This window comes from Pararge aegeria, chromosome 16, assembly GCF_905163445.1.
Source record: "Pararge aegeria chromosome 16, ilParAegt1.1, whole genome shotgun sequence".
NCBI lineage: Eukaryota > Metazoa > Arthropoda > Insecta > Lepidoptera > Nymphalidae > Pararge > Pararge aegeria.
In genome coordinates this window covers 15,497,438-15,516,563 of record NC_053195.1, presented here as the reverse complement: position 1 = coordinate 15,516,563, position 19,126 = coordinate 15,497,438, and positions in this window count along the sequence as shown.

Sequence of the window (19,126 nt, the reverse complement as noted above, 5' to 3'; positions counted from 1 at the left end):
ATGACCGCACGAGCGTAATTTTTGCATTACATACGTCTTGATGCCACTAGCTTTTGCCCGTTGTAATACGTCGCGTCGGTTCCAGTGATGGATTAACCACGTAGCCAGAGTAGAAATTGCTACCGCCCCCGCATATTTAATACAGCTCATCTCTGCCTGACTGACCGACTGACTGACTGAATGGATAACTGACTGACATACACGTACACAAACATCGTTTATAGTAATTTACTACACTATTAATTACCCACAAAATTGTAACCTATAGATAGTAAATACGTATGAATGAATGAATGAATGTATTCATTCATTCATTCATTCAATGAATGAAAGTATTCATTCATTCATTCATTCAGAGATACAAATACAACAGCGGTAGAACGTACAATTTGGCGGCCTTATCGCTAAATAGCGATCTCTTCCAGGCAACCAAAGGCATACAAGAAAATGACATACGAAATTAGTAGGTGGTACAATAAACATTAGTGAAACATTAGGATTTTAAACTAAATAAACATAAAATAAAAATATAACATAGTACATATTAAACATGACATATTAAAGGTATGTACAAAAATATAATATATATTCCATACATATATACAACATATAAACATACAAATACTCTACTATAAATACATAATTAAAAAAAAATAAAAATAAAAGAACCCTCAAAAATATATAGATACGTATTGTATTTAAGATACCTTTATACGTATTTAAGGTATGTATTGCCTATTGAATTGTATTTTTACCACTTTATATTTAAGAACCCATAGCAGATCAAGGGTTTAAGGGCTTGTTTAATCAGGCACTGGTCGGTGCTTCTAACGTGATCGGACCACCTGAGTTCAGGTCTCTGCAGAGTAAAGGAGATTTCTCAATACGATCGCTATGTACACTTTGATTTTTTGCACTTAATTTCATTTGAGGGGAGCACTTTCTCACGGAGCTTGCCAAAAGCTGCCGAGGCAGCACATATACTATTAGTAACTCTATATCAATGTCACTTAAGATGTAAGTGTGCTTCACAGATACTTAAATTTATCGACCTGCTTGAAGCATAGTATCTTTGGGGGATAACATCGGTGGGGTGTTATGAATGAATGAATGAATATACTTTTATTGCACACCACAAAAGTAAGATAAAAATACAGAAAATAGTTAGGTGGTGCATATACTCGCATACTGAAATAAATATATATAAAACAATGTTTATAACTAAAGACAAATAAATAAATAATTAACCAATATAAAAATTATATTTACTAAAATATAACACAAAATTAAATTTGAAACACAATAAATAAAATAAATGATTATCCTCAAACATAAATAAAAAAAAATGAAAAAAGAGAAGAAGGGAGCAGTGAACTATCACGGGTCATCAGATGATTGAGACAAAAATTTGTGATCTCTCAAAAGTTTTTTAAAGATTGGTATAGATTTTGCCACTCTTATAGACATATATAAGAGAGGCAAAATCTTATAGGTGTTATGTGTTTTTAAGGTGTTCATTTCCATAACTTCTGTTTTCTTGGTGTAAATTTTCAAACCAAATTTCTCGCATGCTCGCTTTGTATCGGTTTGACACAAGCTCCTGTAGACCATTTGAGTTATCCGCCACAAACCATTTGAGGGAACGAGCTTTATAAGTCGATTGCGAGGCTCCTCCTTTTCTAAGTCAGTTAAATATAAACGGACGCAATATTTATGCCAAAGGAATTCGTATGTGAATACGTGAAATGGGGTCCCCGATACGCAGTAAAATTTTGGCATACATGACAATGAGCCTCATTAAAGTGTGACGCCATCTTGCCGCTGCCAACTGCCGTTTCCGCTTCCGTTCCAATTTTAAACCCAGAATTGCCCCCAAGTTCTTTTGTTCGTCCCTTCATTAGTGTGATTTTGAAACTTATGTGACTTTTTATAATAGGGTCCGAAAAACCCCTATATTTTTGAAAATAGGTTAGGGTTTAGTTTATTTTTATAAATTAACCTTTACATTAATAATAATAAAAATCAACGAATAAACGATTTTTACCATTTTTACTATTACGTGACTAATTAAAAAAAAAAATAGTGGACGCCGCGGGCCTATTTTTTATTATAATATAAAAAATAAATAAATAAATATATGGTGATGATGGTAACAAAAAAAAAACAACCGGCTAAGTTTGGAACCCTCGTAGCTTTAGTTTTAAGTTGATGAATTTAGTTATCGCCATCAACTCACTTCTATTTTATATTTTACATGTAAGTGCCTATTTAAATAAAGAAATATTTGACTTTGACTTTGTCTTCGAATATACTACGACAAATGGCACACATCGCCATCTGGCTCCAAAGTAAGCGTAGCTTGTGTTATGAGTACTAAGATGCTAAATATTTTTATGAATACATACAAACTTATAATATACAGATAAACAGCCACACACTAAAAATCACAACGGTGTACACAAAATAATACTTAAATAATAAACATAAATTACAAAGATAAATAAATATTAATAATTAATTAATAAATAAATACGACTGTCAAATTTACAAGCTTTATATTAAACTCCTAGAGCCAGAAATTCTAATTTGCAACTATTTTGTATATTTAATACTAATATCTCATGTAATTTTTTTGGTTTAGTTTTTGATTATTACTGTATTTTCAATTATTCTGTTATATAAGTGTAAATTGGTCACAGTTATTCAATAAAGAATTATGCGAAACCAGGGCGGTTCGCTAGTTACTTATGTAATTTGTCCGTTGGTTTGTACACACGATGTGTGAGGCTCACGCAATATCGCAGTACGAAATGACAGCCCATTTTCTTCATAATCTCATCGCGTTACTCACACCTGGCCTGTCGCAAGGGTGAGCTTTTCTCGTTGATGTCAACTGCTTCAATATATTATTATAAAGGACTATAAGGTTTTCTACGGTGGGCAAGAAGCAGAAGGAAAACCCGTCCAGCCGTTTAGGAGGAGTTCAGTGACATACACACGCACACAAGAAATATATATATATATAAAGATAATATATTTAAAGTGTGTCTATTTGACTATAGAGCCCGACAGGTAAGACCGCGAGCTAGCAATACTAGAACTACGGCCCGGCTTTTATTACCGTTTAAATTAAAGTTAAAGTAATAAAATAATTAACACAAAATAAAACACAGGATACAATAATTCAAAATTAAAATAACCTCCGACATCGACGCGACGGAGTAAATTGGTAATCATATTTAGGGAAAATTATTGTATTATGCGTTATTTTGTGGTGGCGGCAAAGTTGGATCCGAATAGTATTCTAGTAACCCTTTCATTTGATAATCATATTGAGGCGTTATACTTTTCGGACGACCGCGCTTGTAGACGGATGACGTGGAAATGGCGACCAGCGGAAAGTGCCCGACTCCCTGTCCTTATTAGAAAATAAGAATAATAACAAAGAGAATACTCGGTGCCTGGTCTCCGCTCCCCGGTACCTAGTCCTTTTCAGGTAACTGTTCACGGTCCTTGGTCCCCGGTCCCGTAGGCTCGTAGGCTCGTAGGTTAATAGTAATAATTAAAGTAACTGGTCCCTGGTCTAAGGTTCCGGTTCCCGGTCTCTGGTCCCGAGCGCTTGCGCACGTGGCCTGGATCTAAGCGCCCGACGACGTTGGGCGTTGAAGTAGCCGGTCCCCGGCCCTGTTTCAGGTACCTACCCAGGTCCCCGGTCCACTACGAGACGATGGATGCGTCCGCTCTCGAAAGTGGCTGGCGCGAGACTAAGCAGTACGCGCCGCAGAAGTTACAATGGCAATAGCTAGCTGCGCCCCGTAGCGGAACAAACCTACATATTACACTAGCTGTTGTCCGCGACTCTGTCCGCGTTTTTTTCGGTTTTAAAAGCATTTACAAGAACAGTTTATTTGGGAGATGTGTGGCATTTAATTTAGGTATAGTTCAGATATTTTTTAGTTGTGTAGTCTTGTAAAAGAAAATAGTGACGTTTATAAAAAAAAACTTTTTGAAACTAAAAATAACCGTTTTAATTTTTTTTTAATTCGCGATTACTTCTAAATTAAATGTCCGATTGGAACATTAAAATATTACTTGCTACGGTGAAGGCAAACATAGTAAGGAAACCTGCATGCTTGATTTATTTATGATCCAAGATGTTCGCCACTACAAAATAACTGATTACATATTTCTTCACAGCTGTCAAAAATGACATATTTCAAATCCAAGATGGCCGCCGTACAAAATGTCATTTTTATCCCTTTTTTCACCTCAACATGGGTAACAAACTACAAGGCTTTTCCTAATAGAAGAATAATGTACATTATAATAAAAGTGACGGGTTTTTTAAATTATAAATTTATTATTTAAAGCGAAGCATTGAATGCCACATCATCAACGCGTTGTCAAGTAATCTAGAAGTGGGCTTTGATGCAGATAAGGAGGCTGTAACGTTCGCGAGTGTGGGATATTGTGTGACGTGAACGTTTCTATTTTAATGGCATCGATTAAGGGGTTGCCTTTGAGATACGATAAGGACAGCTTTATCCACTAACGCGTAGACAGAAAGTGATGGCAATATCGCTAGAGGACATTGGCGTTAGCAAATTTACAAATTGGTAAAATTATGACTTTATGTTCGCTTAGTTTAGCTTATCTTGCTATGGGCAAATTCAAATTCAAATTCAAAAATGTTGTATTCATGTAGAACCTATCAAAGGCATTTTTGAAACGTCCATGCAACATGTTAACAATAATGTTATGGTAACTGCATTCGTTAACCTAAAACTAAAGCTAAGAGGGTACCAAACGCGCCCTGGTCTAAGAAGAGCCCACGTTTCTCGAACAGGTGGTTAACTACTTCATAACATTTAGCAGTTGGTAGTAATTATTTTACCTCTAAATGTTCTAAGCGTTGTAAAGTTAGAGGTGCGCAAGGCGTTTTCAATGTTTTTGGACAGCATGCACTGCATGCAATAATGGCTGAATGGGGGGGGATGATGTATGTTCACAGTTCTGTGTGTGGTGGCAATTGCATTCTGATCTGCCATCACCACATGACAACAAAGTTACAACGTCCATTTAATTGAGATCTGTTTGGATAGAAGCAGGCGTTACTATACGGAAATCCATGATATATTATGAAAATTAAGCTTAATTTGCTATTCTCCGCGAAAAGCAGGAGAATCTGTACGGTGTAATTTATAATTTCTTCAATACTTATACTCCACAGAAAACAGATTTTCGGCAATGTACGCACGTTTAGCTCCGATACCGGAGCATCCTCGGGAGATGTTGACTTTCATCATCTGTCTGCGCCTTTTCCCATCCTCTGGGGTCGGCTCTCCTTGTCCGTTTCCTCCATTCAAGACGGTTTTGAGCAGTTTCCGCGTTAATATCATTTAGCTTCAGGTAATTTTGGACCGTCGTTAACCAGGTGGCGGGGGGTCTTCCGCGCCCACGCTTCGTCGTCGGTATGTCCAGGGCTACTCGTACCATGTGGTCTGCGGGTCGTCTGACAACGTGTCCGTACCAGCGCAATCGTTTTTCCTGTAATTTATGAACGATGCGAGTGATTCCATAACTACCTCTAACATACTCGTTCTTGATTTTGTCGAGGCGTGTGACGCCCGCTGACCAGCGTAACATGCGCATCTCAGTGGTGTGTAACTTTGTGCTGTGCCTTTTGGTAGCGGCCCAGTATTCCGTACCATACAGTATGGCAGGGCGGATTGCAGTTTTGTATAGTTTCCCTTTGATCTTTAGGGGCATTCTTCTGTCACACATTACGCCTGTGAGATGTCTCCACTTATTCCAGCCAGCTGTAGTACGATAATACTTTACTACGAACAATTTTTAAGTCTTTTAACATCCTCGGACGTTGATGTGGGATTGAAGAAATTATAAATTACACCGTACAGATTCTCCTGCTTTTCGCGGAGTATAGCAAATTAAGCTTAATTTTCATAAGAAGATCTGTTTGGATAGCATTCTTATTAGGCTGAAGTGTAAAGTGTATATTACAAATGGCGAACCAACCAAAGTTAACAGGGTAAGCAATATTCTTGTGATAGTCATTAAGCTCGTTGTTAGACCGGCGTTACGTCACCTAGCACAGTTTATCAGGTACCAATATCCTATCGGGTACCAATACCCTACTTTAATTGGGATGACATATAGTTAAAACGATGGCCGCTCGACATATATAATGTACTAGCGGTCCTCCGCGACTCCATCCACGTATAAGTCAATGCTGCCGCGGACATTTTTTGCAACGTTTGAAGAAGACACTTAACTTTTGACACCTTTTTCTTTAAATTTTTACTATTAAATATGTACTGATTGTGTTCGTTTTGTTTGTTATTTTTTTACGATTTATTTCAATGTTTTATTCCATTTCATTTTTTTGTTAAAATTTCTAAGTCTCAGTTATAATAATAGCGCAACGGTCGACGCGGTTGTTCGCTCAGTTTGATACTAGAGCAGACTGAAAATCAGCGCTGAGCATTGTTGTCAATGCACAGCATAAGGCTGAGTTGGCGGCCATTTTGTTTGCCATATTGTTAATAATAAATTGGTAATAATTTAATTCAAGATCTTGTATTAACCATAAAGTATGGCAATAAAGGATTATTGTTATTAATTAAAAAACTATTAAAAATTTATAAAAAAAAACCACTCCTCCGCTTGCGGGGCTTTTGAGTACTCAAGCAACCGGCGGTCAGGGCTCCAGAGTGAGGAACCTCCTCACAATACGCGCCGTTTCAATGACTACTGCCTTCTGTATCCGACCCTTGATCCAACAACCAAACGAACGCTTCTTAAGATGTTGGGCGAAGCTTTTCGCGAGAAGACCATTGACTGAAACGACGATCGTAACAATAACAGTCGACTCAGCACCCCACATGGCGGATATTATGATTATTAATATAAGAACAATTTCTTCATAGGTATGAGTAATATCGATTACGATGAAAAAAGAATGAGGTCAGAATACAGTAGAAATATTTCACTCTTTATCATCTAGCCACTTCATAAAATACTTGTCGGTTTGTAGATATCTTTCTTTCAAAACTTTATGTAAAAGAATTTCCATTATTTCATTTTTAATGGAACTAGGCGTTACATTTGCTGCACATTAATGAACTGCTTTGTTAAACTAGGTATTAAACCTTTTTAACTTAGAAAGAAACTTAGCAACATGGATCACAATTTCGTAGTGCTAATAACATTTGCTTAAACAAACCACGATCGAATTACGGTAAGAAAAACATAAGCTTTGAAGGAGTATTAATGTATAATAAATTACCTAACGACAGTGAAATAAAACAAAATTCAATATTTTAAAGAAAAAACTTAAAACCTTTGACAAAATCTGTCCAAAATCCTCAAGTTTTTTTGTATAATTTCTGATTGTTTTGTACGTGCCGTTGATAGTATGTACTTTTAATATTACCTACATAAAAATAAGTTGTAAATATTCTCATTGAGTAAAATTAATATTATGTTACATTAAATTTATAACGTGGGTAAATAATACAACTTTTAATAACTATAATTTCATATTTGCCAGATATTTATGTTCATGACATTGAGTTTGGGTATTTTGATATAAATAAGACTGCATTATCGATGCACCGCAGTCCTACATCGACTCGAACGATGCAAAGATACCTCCCGGTGTCTTAGCCGTTTATCAATTAATTTATTTTGAGATAAACGTCTTTAACCACAACTTTTAGAAGGAGCTATCAAATTAATTCACAAGTCTTGTGGGAGGCTTCGGTTGTGTCTAGTTACCACTCTACTGACAAAGACTAGACGCTAAGCGAGTCAGCGTTCCGGATCCGGTACGATGTCGGGTAGAAAGAGATTAAATAAATAAATAAATATACTACGACACGCATCTCCATCTAGTCCCAAAGTAAGCGTAGCTTGTGTTATGGGTATTAAGATGACTGATGAATATTTCTATAAATAATATACATAAATACTTATAATATACAGATAAACACCCAGACATTGAAAAACATTCATGTCACAAACATTTTACAGTTGTGGGAATCGAACCCACGACCTTGAACTCAGAAAGCAGGGTCGCTGCCCACTGTGCCACTCGGCCGTCTAAATGTTAACTTTTATGCGATCAAAAGATGAACAATCTCGCACTCTGCACTCAGGTGAGACTGCGGTCAAGCGCTAGTCTATTATAGTAAAAAAAAAAGTATGTATCACCTTTTCATTGACAGTAGAATTCTTAAATTCGAAAGAAGTATACTTTAGTACTAACAAGCCCTTTCGAATCGTCCTACTAAAGCCTCAAAGGTCTGTCAGTAATAACCACCGGTTCGGAAAGTTGATTTGACTGAGAAGCCGGCGCGGAACTTAATTATCCTTCCAGAATAAAATGATGAATTTGGAATAATTCTACATAATATTATTGGCTTCTTTGGAAAAGTAACAAGGACGAAAGACTTATGTTACTCCCTGGGTGTGTGCTAGCGGTATATAAATTACTTACCACTGTCTGATAAGCTATGCTTAGGTAAGCCATTTTTTTTTTAATTATTCACTGACCTATGATCTGTACTTCTATACCTAGTTTATATAGCTACTTTATTACTTTAATGTTATAGAGAGATAAAGTTTGTGAGTTGGTGAGGTTGTGCGGGCTATTCTCTTGATCTACTGAACAGATTTTGAAAATTCTGTCACCAATATAAAGCCACATTATTTGTGAGTGCCAAAGGCTATACATTCAAGTGAAAACTTAAAATATCTATTCGTGGTAGTCGGATTTGCAAAGTAAGTCACGATTGAACGAAAACGTTTATAACTAAAGCTTCCCTAACGATGTGAGATGTATGATTGAGTTTTTGAAAAAAGCGACAGCATATGTATTACTTATAGTTATGTTAAAGTAACAAAAAGTAGTTTTTTATATTAAAAAAGAATAATTAAATCTTTGGATTTCAAAAGTATGAATTCTTATCAAAATAAGTAATCTTATCATCTCAAGTATTTATCACTAAACACTTTTCCCTTTTATAATTTGGACGAATGGTTAAAGAGATAATACGAAATAGGTATGGAACCGAGACCGTGTGTTGATCTTTTAAGTGATATTAATTCTATTAGAGGTATTTTTATATGTTCAACATGTCAATTTCTTTAGAAATAATCTGTTGGCTTATGGTTGGAACTTGGAACACCTGTAGGAAAGTATAATATTTAAATACCAAATAATAATATTAAATGTGCGATGACTAATGTGATAATCGCTTACAAAACGTCCAGAGTCCTGACCCCGTGGCTCGAACAAATCCGCCGTTATATCTACCTTTTCATTACTTCAGTAAAGCCATTTTACCCTTTTTTTAATTGGGATAAACCTCTCGCGGCTTAAATTAATGGAAGGTCGCCCATTATTCTATCCTACTAATTAAAATACGTGCAACGTGTTTTTAACCTTTCGAACAGTGAGGGTTAGAAATTTAACTTTACACATGTTAAACATGGCGCGGTGTCACAGTAAAATTTACTGCACACCTCGTTTTCCGACTCATGTGCTCGCGTTCACGTTGTAAGCAAAGAGTATACGAGTTAGTAAATATGGAATAATTTGGGTATGCAGTGCTTTTGTTTGTTTTAAGTCTCTATTGCACACACACTTTTAATATAAATCAAACTAAAATACAGAAGAAACTTAAAAAAATAAAAATAAAATAGAGCGTGCAAAGGCGGTCCTATCACTTAAGCGATCTCTTCCAGACAACCTTTGACGTTAGGAAAAAAAACGAAGGAACGGAACGCCATGGAACATCAATTTCATTATAAAAAATATATATTTATACAAAATAATTTTAATAAACTACTTACTCATAAATTCTAATACTACATACATATTATACATAATATATATAAGTGCTTTTGTGCATGTATGAAGTGCACGCCACTGCATACGACCAATTATATGGTAGTTATTGGTGCTAAGTGGTAATAGCCAAATGGCTAGGAATTCGGTTTTATTTTTGGGGGGCCGAGTTCGAATTCCAGCACGCCTCTAACTTTTCGAAGTTACGTGCGTTTTAAGCAATTAAAACATTTGACGGCCGACTGGCGCTGTGGGCAGCTATCCTGCTTTCTGAGTCCTAGGCCGTGGGTTCGATTCCCACAACTGAAAAATGTTTGTGTGATGAACATGATTGTTTTTCAGTTTCTGGGTGTCTATCTGTATATTATAAGTATTTACATGTATTATATTCATAAAAATATTCAACAGTTATCTTAGTACCCATAACACAAGCTACGCTTACTTTGGGGCTAGATGTCGATGTGTGTATTGTCGTCGTATTTATATTTATTTTATTATATCTCCAGCATCAACGGTGAAGGAAAACATCGTGATGAAACCTGCATGCCTGATAGTACATAATGTTTTCAAAGGTGTGTGGTGTCAACTAATGCGCACTTGCGTTGTGGACTACGGCCTTAACCCCTTCTAATTATGGCCGGTTATTGGTTGATATAACGATGATGTTGAAACTTTCAACAGTGGTGGAGCCAGTATCCTACTTAGGTTCCAGGGAGCTCTGGTTGTCCAAATAAGAGTAGCACTGTGCTAATATACTCGTTTATTGTAGGAATACTAAGTAACACAGTTCACAAAGATTATCCGACTAATTAAATAAAGTGATTGCTATGCGTATGCAGGTGCAGACGCGCAATGTCCGTAACATTCGTATGATAAACGACTAAGACACCGGGAGGTGTCTTTTCATCGTTCGAGTTCATCATCGTTTTTTGCTTTTTCGGAAGGACACTTGCCGATAACCACCTGAGGGGTTGCTACGGCGTCACCGGGGGAGTGGGGCGAGCGCGAAAGCTCGCCATGAGAAGAGCCCCAGGGCTCGACGACATCGGGGGGGAGAGTGGGAGACGTCGACCCGAGGGTGCCTCCTGCGAGGACTCGGACCTCGGCTCGATTCGACGTTAATCTGACTGTTGGTGGACTTTTGGACTAATCATTGTTTAGTCCGAAGGCCCCCGTGACCGTGGTAAGGTTCCACGTCCGGATGACGTCAGAAATCGCGGCCCTCGTCTTCCCCGGCGAAGACGCTGTGTTTGTTGCGTGTGTGTGTGTTGTTGGGACACGTTGTCGGTAGTTATTTTATCGTCAGGGTCGTCAAGGACATGCTTCGGACGTCGCCGCTTTGGCTCGACGTCGGGGACGGGGGTATAAGTGGACGCCTCGACCACGGAGTGTCCGTGGTCATACGCATAAACTTGTTCTGCAGGACTTGAAAGCTCCTGTAGGAGCTGTGAGGGCGATGGGCGAATACGACGCTGGCGTATATCATAATGGGACGTATGCACGTTTTATACAAGGTTACCTTGTGACGGAGGGTTTGCTTTTGCGGCAAATGCGGTGCATCGATAATGCAGTCGTATTTATATCAAAATACCCACCAACTCAATGTACATAAATATCTGGCAAATACGAATTTATAGTTATCAAAAGTTTAATTATTTACCCACTTTATAAATTTACTGTAACACGTAAGTAGCTCGCTCGGCCCATTGTTTCACCCCGAATCCTGCATGTTGATAGCGGCCGAAGTCATATCGCTATACGGCTATTTCCATCCACTAGATTTGTATCCAGGAGCGCAATACTGTCTTGAACAAACAGTGGCTAGCTTTTAGATACGAGATCCGGGGCAGCCCTCAGGCCCTGATATGTCCTGTTTGCTAATGAATACCCAAAACCTGAATAGCAAATGTCTCTGGGGTGACAGAGAGTTGACATTTCGAGAACAATACCAGCCTAGCACAATAGCATTCCGGTAAAGCTTTGTTTGTATGGGCTCTTCGGCGACGTTATGTCTTCCAATAGGAGTATATACTCATAACAATTAATTGTTTAGAGACATTCCAAATTTAAATAGCATCTCTCCTCAAATTCTCATTATTGTCCTTGCTCGTAGGCACATCCATACTACTTATACCATCGATTTATACCTATTTATTCACACTATTTTATTTGTATCATCATCAGCAACTGTGCGTTCACTGCTGGACATAGGCCTCTTTCAAGCAGCGCCAGCTTATATTTTCAGCTTTACACATCCAGTCGATGCCTGCCACTTTTCGGAGGTCGACGCTCCATCTAGTTAAGGGGCGTCCGACACTCCGTTTACCGACATGCGGTCTCCACTTGAGGACCTTACGACTCCAACGTCCACCGGTCCTCCGACAAACGTGCCCACTGCCACTTTAGTATGCTAACACGAAAGGCTATGTCAGTTACTTTAGTTCTTCGGCGGATCACTTCGTTACGGATCTTATCCCTCAAAGAAATACCAAGCTCTTTCCATAGCACGCTGAGCTACTTGAAGTTTGTGAATTAGCCTCGCTGTCAGTGTCCACAGTGGCAGGACCGGACGCACTGATCGAAAACTTTTGTCTTTAGGCATTGCGGTATTTCGTTAATGAAAACCGAAAATAATCTCCACAGGCTTTAGAGATACATTATGTACTGTCTCTGAGATTATCTGTGACACCGAAAACCTAATAGTTTTTGAGTAGGTAAACCACTGCCATAGTTTATACCGTAAATTGATAAATATCGCCTAGATAATTATAATACCCATCAAATTAATATTGCTATTACTTTAAGACAGGCGTTAGTTCCTAAATTGTTGTGGAATTTATGTTCATCTATAAATTATATCAGCTGTGAAACTACGTTGCAAGTTAATTTTTAAGTATGTTTATAGGATAACGGTGAGCCATTTCACGATCCTCTCCGTCGCGTTGCCATTAGTGGTGGCATCAGGCATGCATAATGTGACGCGGTAGATATTTAATCAATAGGCACTAAATGTTATTTATCTTCGTTTCTAATACCGCTTAGGACACTTATAGTGTGGAGGTTTTGATGGCCAAAAATGACAAATTTTCAGGAAATTGGGTTTGAACATAAATAAAATAAATATATCACATACAGTATTCAAATTTATTGTCAATCTGTTTATTTACAATAAACACTAACTACATTTTACAATAATAAACAATGATAATAATTAAACACTAAAATGGTTCAACGGTTTGGGAAGATGACGATTATTATGCAAAATTAATGAAAATTTCAAATTTAATCCGCGTTCACACCTTCTGACTTCGATGCGACTAGCGACTGTCCTGGGACTAACGCGCGAAACGTTATTTTTTAATTTATTGCGAATTATTTACGAATGACACGGTTATACGGACGGGTAAAGGTATTTTTATGGTGTTTACTTACAATACATAATAAAATTTTTATGTGTGCGTTGTAAAACTGTCACGTACGTTGTACAAGTATCACTCAACTCAAGTGGTAACTTAATAGATATTTTTTAAACCGATAAAAGATACCTGCAAATTCAGTTTTAAAATATTCAAATTGAACCTATCGCTTAGAAGTTGCGACAGGTATAGAATAACACGTACGGCCGCGAATATGATAGTTTGGAAAAAACAGGTCCACCTGGTAGGTAGCGCTGCAATTAGTTTCTAGGTTTTTTATTAGGTGCAGATGAAGTTGCGCGGGTCAGCTAGTACAGATATAAATAATGAAAGTAGATTCTTTTTGAGTTTTTCCTAGCTTTTACTTGTATACATTAGTCGAGTTGATTTGTGATTATATTATAGACAACCATTTGGTTTAATATTTATTTAAAAGTTGTAAAATTTAATTTATCATAATATAGCGACCCGCTCCGGCTTCACATGGTTGCATTGTAACTACTTAAACGTGGGGCAGTTTGGAGCGATTAATAATAGAATTCCGTAGTACATTAATTTAATCTATCTCTTAAGGTTAAGCGTTTGCAATATAGGCGCACAAAAATGTTTGCTACACATCTTTGAATTTCATTAGAAAGCAAAGAAATTCAAAGATTTGTAACAAACATTTTTTTGTTTTACAATATGCATGTTTACAACATCTATTGCTGAATACTGCATTAGAATCCGCTGCAAACAGCGGTTGCAAATTTATTTTATACCTTATAAAGATAAGGTCCTTTTTACTTTAACGTTACAGTGTTCCCATTGAATTACCTCGGTTGTTTTTTAACTAGTTTCTAATCTCACGAGCGCACGTCGGATTTCGCGTTAGCGGAATTAATTTCGAAGGCGTGAACGTAGCTTTACAGCTGAAATATAAACTAAATTGCGAAATTCACGAATTGGAAATAGCGGGGCATGAAATTCGCTTAATCTGATTATATCGCTTTAATCTTCACTGCCTTCGGGAGTCTTTGTTTGCGATGATCTTTAAACATTCATGAAACAGTAGCTTTTCCATTCTAGATGAGCTTGAAAACCAGTAAACTTCTCGTAACGTAAATTTGTTATACATTTCAGTTTAAGAACATTGTACTAATATATATGAGTATAATAATAGCGGTTTAATTGGTAAAAATACCGGCTAATGAGCGCATTGTTTGTGTGAGCGTTCACTGAGTTCATTGACTGCCTATGTTCGATCGCGCACTTGCATATGTGCGGTGCAGGTTCCTTCTTTGTTTGAGCGGTTTGATATATCGTAACCAAATTAATTCGCTCGAATAAAGACGAACAACTAAAACGATATCAGATGTTCATTTTTTAAATGATGACACGAAATATTCAGCCATAGTTACGGCCCCCGTAATTTACTTCTTGAAGTAAAGTATTGTATAATTTATATGACAGTTTGTTACTCTTAACAATAATGTTTTTGGTAGAATCGTCTAAAAGACAACCTAGACATCAGCGGCGCAATTCAGTAACTTAGCGGTTGCCACCTGTTATCTTCGTACAAAATAGCGATGAGTTTTCAACTGAAGCTATCAGATTATGTATAAGGACTACCAGTTGGCAACTTGTTGGAAAAGTTAACGAATCGGGCAGCAGGACTGTGCGGGATGAAAGTTTGGAAATTTACTATAATCGATTCCTTACTCGTTTTTGTAAATTTTTTTATTTTTTTGATTCTGAGTAGGTACCCCGTAAAAAAGATTTTACGGGGTTAATGGTAATTTTAATTCAATACTTGTTTTATGTTCTCATTACGATATATATACGATATGTACATTTTAACACATCAATACAATATGTGCAAATGCATACCATCAAACTTATTTATTAACTATACTTCTCGCTTATTTGTTACATTAATAATACTAATCTAATTATATATAGGTATACTGTACTTACCTAATTCTTATATTCTGCTGTATACAAAAGTATAAGGGTTTAGTTCCAACCACAGACCACAGTGTATATAAAGATATTGGTGCATGATAATCATTATTTTCAGCCTACAGCACTAGCACGCAATCCGCCGTTTATCTCCCGTTTGTGTCTACTGACAAGAGATACATTTATTTGTACAACAGCACGGCTAGCATGGGCAGGAGACAATTATCTCCCCGGAGAAAGATTAAAAATGTATCTTCTCCCGCAGCTTTATCAACTCTCAGAGCATTGGCGCAAAAGGGGGTAAACTTCTCCTATCCCCTGTTCCCGTACTTAAGCAGATGTACACGTTAATTATACACCAAATAAACGAACCCTAGCACGTAACAATATTCAAATTCAAATTCAAAATTCAAGTAGGCCTAGTTTGTAAGCACTTTTAAAACGTCAAGTCAGTTTGTTTGTATTCACTCTACCACCGGTTTGAAAAGTAGATTCCACTGCGAAGAGCCAGCAAAAAACTCAGCAGATTGCTCTTTCCCAACATCTTTTTATAGTTTAACAATCTTTGGATTTTTTTTTGTTTTGTGAGATATGAGACCGGAGTGGCCTGCTTCCAAGCAGCCTTGTCGTTAAGGAATTCATCAATCGTGTAGTAACCACGATTACACGAATGTGTTTTAATATATTGTTCAAACTTAGGTAAAGGTAGATCTTATATTACCTTCGGTATCATGTTATAAAAGCATATACCCATCCCCACAAAGGATTACTGTTCTTTTCTCAGACGATATGCAGATATCACTAATTTATGTCCACTTCTAGAAAGCTGAATGTTTATATCGACTTTTTGTTTATAATTACTTATGTATGTCATCCTTGGGGAGTTGATGATTTGGTATTGGTATTTTCTTCGTAGAGAAAATGTCTTCTGCCCATGCTAGCCGTACTAGGTACAGGGCACCTATTACATAGTAGGGAAGGACATAAAAGTCAGAGCGGGTACCAATACAAGGTAATCATTGTGATTAGTTAATTATAATGGCCTAAAAATTTGTTATAATGGTTTTAACCGATGGTTTAGTAATTTCCATTCCATGTAAGGAAAGGTAAAATGTGTAGTGACAGATTAGAATCAAAGTTGTGAAACCAGCGCATTCTTAAAAGTTTTCTCGGGGCTCAAACGTCACATTGTCTGTGTTTAGAACTCTACCTTAACAGATCCCTACATACTTAGAAAGAAAAAATATACTCGAATTTAATGTGAAACTTTTTAGGCATGCTAGAAATAAGGCTTCGCTTCGTAAAATTCAGTGGGTTTATGTTAAAAAAAAAAGAAATTAGTTTGAATTACAGCCTAATTTCATGCCAGTTTCTTGTGGGTAGAATCTGCCTTCCGAACCGGTGGGAGAGTCACTTCAATAAGACATACTTGTCATTTCAAATGTGTTTATATTAATAGACTTACTTGAAATAAATCAATTTTAAATTAAGCGATTTTAATGTTTATCTGATAAGTCAAATAAAATAAAACAAATGGCTTTAGTTTTACTTCTGTCAAAATTATTTCTTACATGACGTATTTAATATTTAAATATGAATATCGTTCAGAAAGGTTTGTCCGAAAGCAGTTCTACTTCCCATGCGTGTGCACATTTACAGATAGGTACACGACACTTTTTTTTTTATACTAAGAAGCGATTAGCCATTTAGCTGAACTACTATTATATATTTTAATGAGACAGATTAAATAACTTTCAGATCACCAATTAATTATACCACTTTCACTCTAAAATATTATCGCAAATGAAATAATGAAATTATTAGACATTAAGTTATACATTTCTATAATTCGGATTTCTATACAATATTTAATTTTTTACGTATAATTTCTATGATAAAGTGTTAGGATGAATACACTTATGAATATTTATTATAATTATAATTATCTAAACATCAAAACAAAGCTTTTAAGGTAAAGGTAAGGTTCTTTTGAATAGGCGCAGGTTACCATACATTATGAATAAAAGGCACTGTTTTAAGTACAGATAAGATAAAAAAGACATTCCGATCTTTGTGTGGTTTTCGTTCCGTTCCGTCGAGAATATTTATTTATCTATCGCTTATCTGAGTAAGATTTTCCTGGAAACGACTGTGCTGATTTTTACGCGGCTAACGTAACTTACATTGCTAAATAAGTGCTTAATATAGCACGTTTAATATTTTAAACGGGTACATTATAAGTAAAAATTACGTTAGCAATCTTAAAAGCAAACCACTACTCATTTTAATGCATTATTAGTTGGAGGAGAAAAAAAAATGGTATTTTACACAGTTTGTTTGTAATTTCATTGTTTAGTTATCAGGGAAATTAGTTTTCTGCCCTGCTGAAACTAAGCAAGTATTATTTACGCGGAATTTTAAAACCGCGTTGGGTTTACACAATTGTGTGTTACGCCACAGTAAATATTTTTTTAGATCAACGATGGATATTGATTTTTTGGATGGCATTGCAATAACTCCATGTTAATAAGTCTTATAAAGATACCTTCCTTTTTAATGCAAGAAACTTAATCAAAATTAGCCTTTCGAACCGATAGTTTATCCAGAAAAACGGGTACTGCAATACCATCCAACAAAACCTTTCCATCGTAGATGTTCTAAAAAAATATGTGAATGGGTTTTAATTTATTCCATTTCTTAATTCACAGATACTATTTTAAGGGTTTATCTAGACATAATATGAATCAGGGCTATCTGGCCACCAGTGGCGTGCATAGAGGGTATGCACAGGGTATGCAGATGATATAAAATGAAGAAAATCTCCAGGAGTTATAAATACTTAAGGGTGGGCTTTTTATAACTCTTACAATGCATACCCTTAAAATCTTTATAACTCGTTCTGGAGATTCTCTCCATTTTATATCATCTGCATACCCTGTGCATACCTTTTATGCACGCCACTGCTGGCCCATTTGATCTGAATAACAGGTTGGACCCTGATTCTGGTATGTTCGAAAACACCATTATAACAGGTGAGGAAATATATTTTAGGACACAGTTCACTGTATTTCCTATGAGCGATTTCTGTCTTTCGGGAAAATACATTTTAAGATTATATTACGATTAATTTACGATGGTATATTTCGACATACATATGGACAATTCAAAAGGATATAAAACACCAAATTACATAAATTCTTACTTATTATATTTTTATACAACATCAAATCCTTATAGTGCATTTGCAGTTGTTATTATATGTACAATATTTAACGTTTATTATCATTAAGTTTTTAATAAAAAAATACGTATAATTTAATATTGGTGATAGATATTTGATATTAAAATGTAGATTTTATTTATAAGGTCGCGTTGACTCTAGGATTAATGATTCTCCTTTTTATGATCTTTAATGGGTTGCTAATAATATTTACCGAATTTAAATAATCTAAAAAGTGCATTCATTTTAATAAGAATATGCATATAACTGTTTGTAAAGCTTAAGTGACAGTGGTTGATCGATTGGCGTTTCTACTTTTTTTATGATTTTTAATGGGTTGCTTATTAAAAAACTTTAGTGAAATTTAATGATCTAATAAAAAGTGCGAGAAATTGTTGTTTTGGGTAACAAATTTACATAGTTCAACAAGTTTCAAAGCTCATTTTAGCCTTTGGCAGAAAATGTTTTTTAAGATTTTTTAATTGGTTGCTGATTTAAAAACCTCAACGATCTAATGAGGAAATTAATAAGTTGTTGTGCTCTGGCTTTCCGAGTATTGTGTAGCACATTCTATAGATCCACGAGTTTCGAAGCTAAATTGGCAATGGGTCGTTTTGAGTAAGCGACCAATTAAAATCATAAAAATCGTGTACAATAAGTAGAAACATCAACCCTACA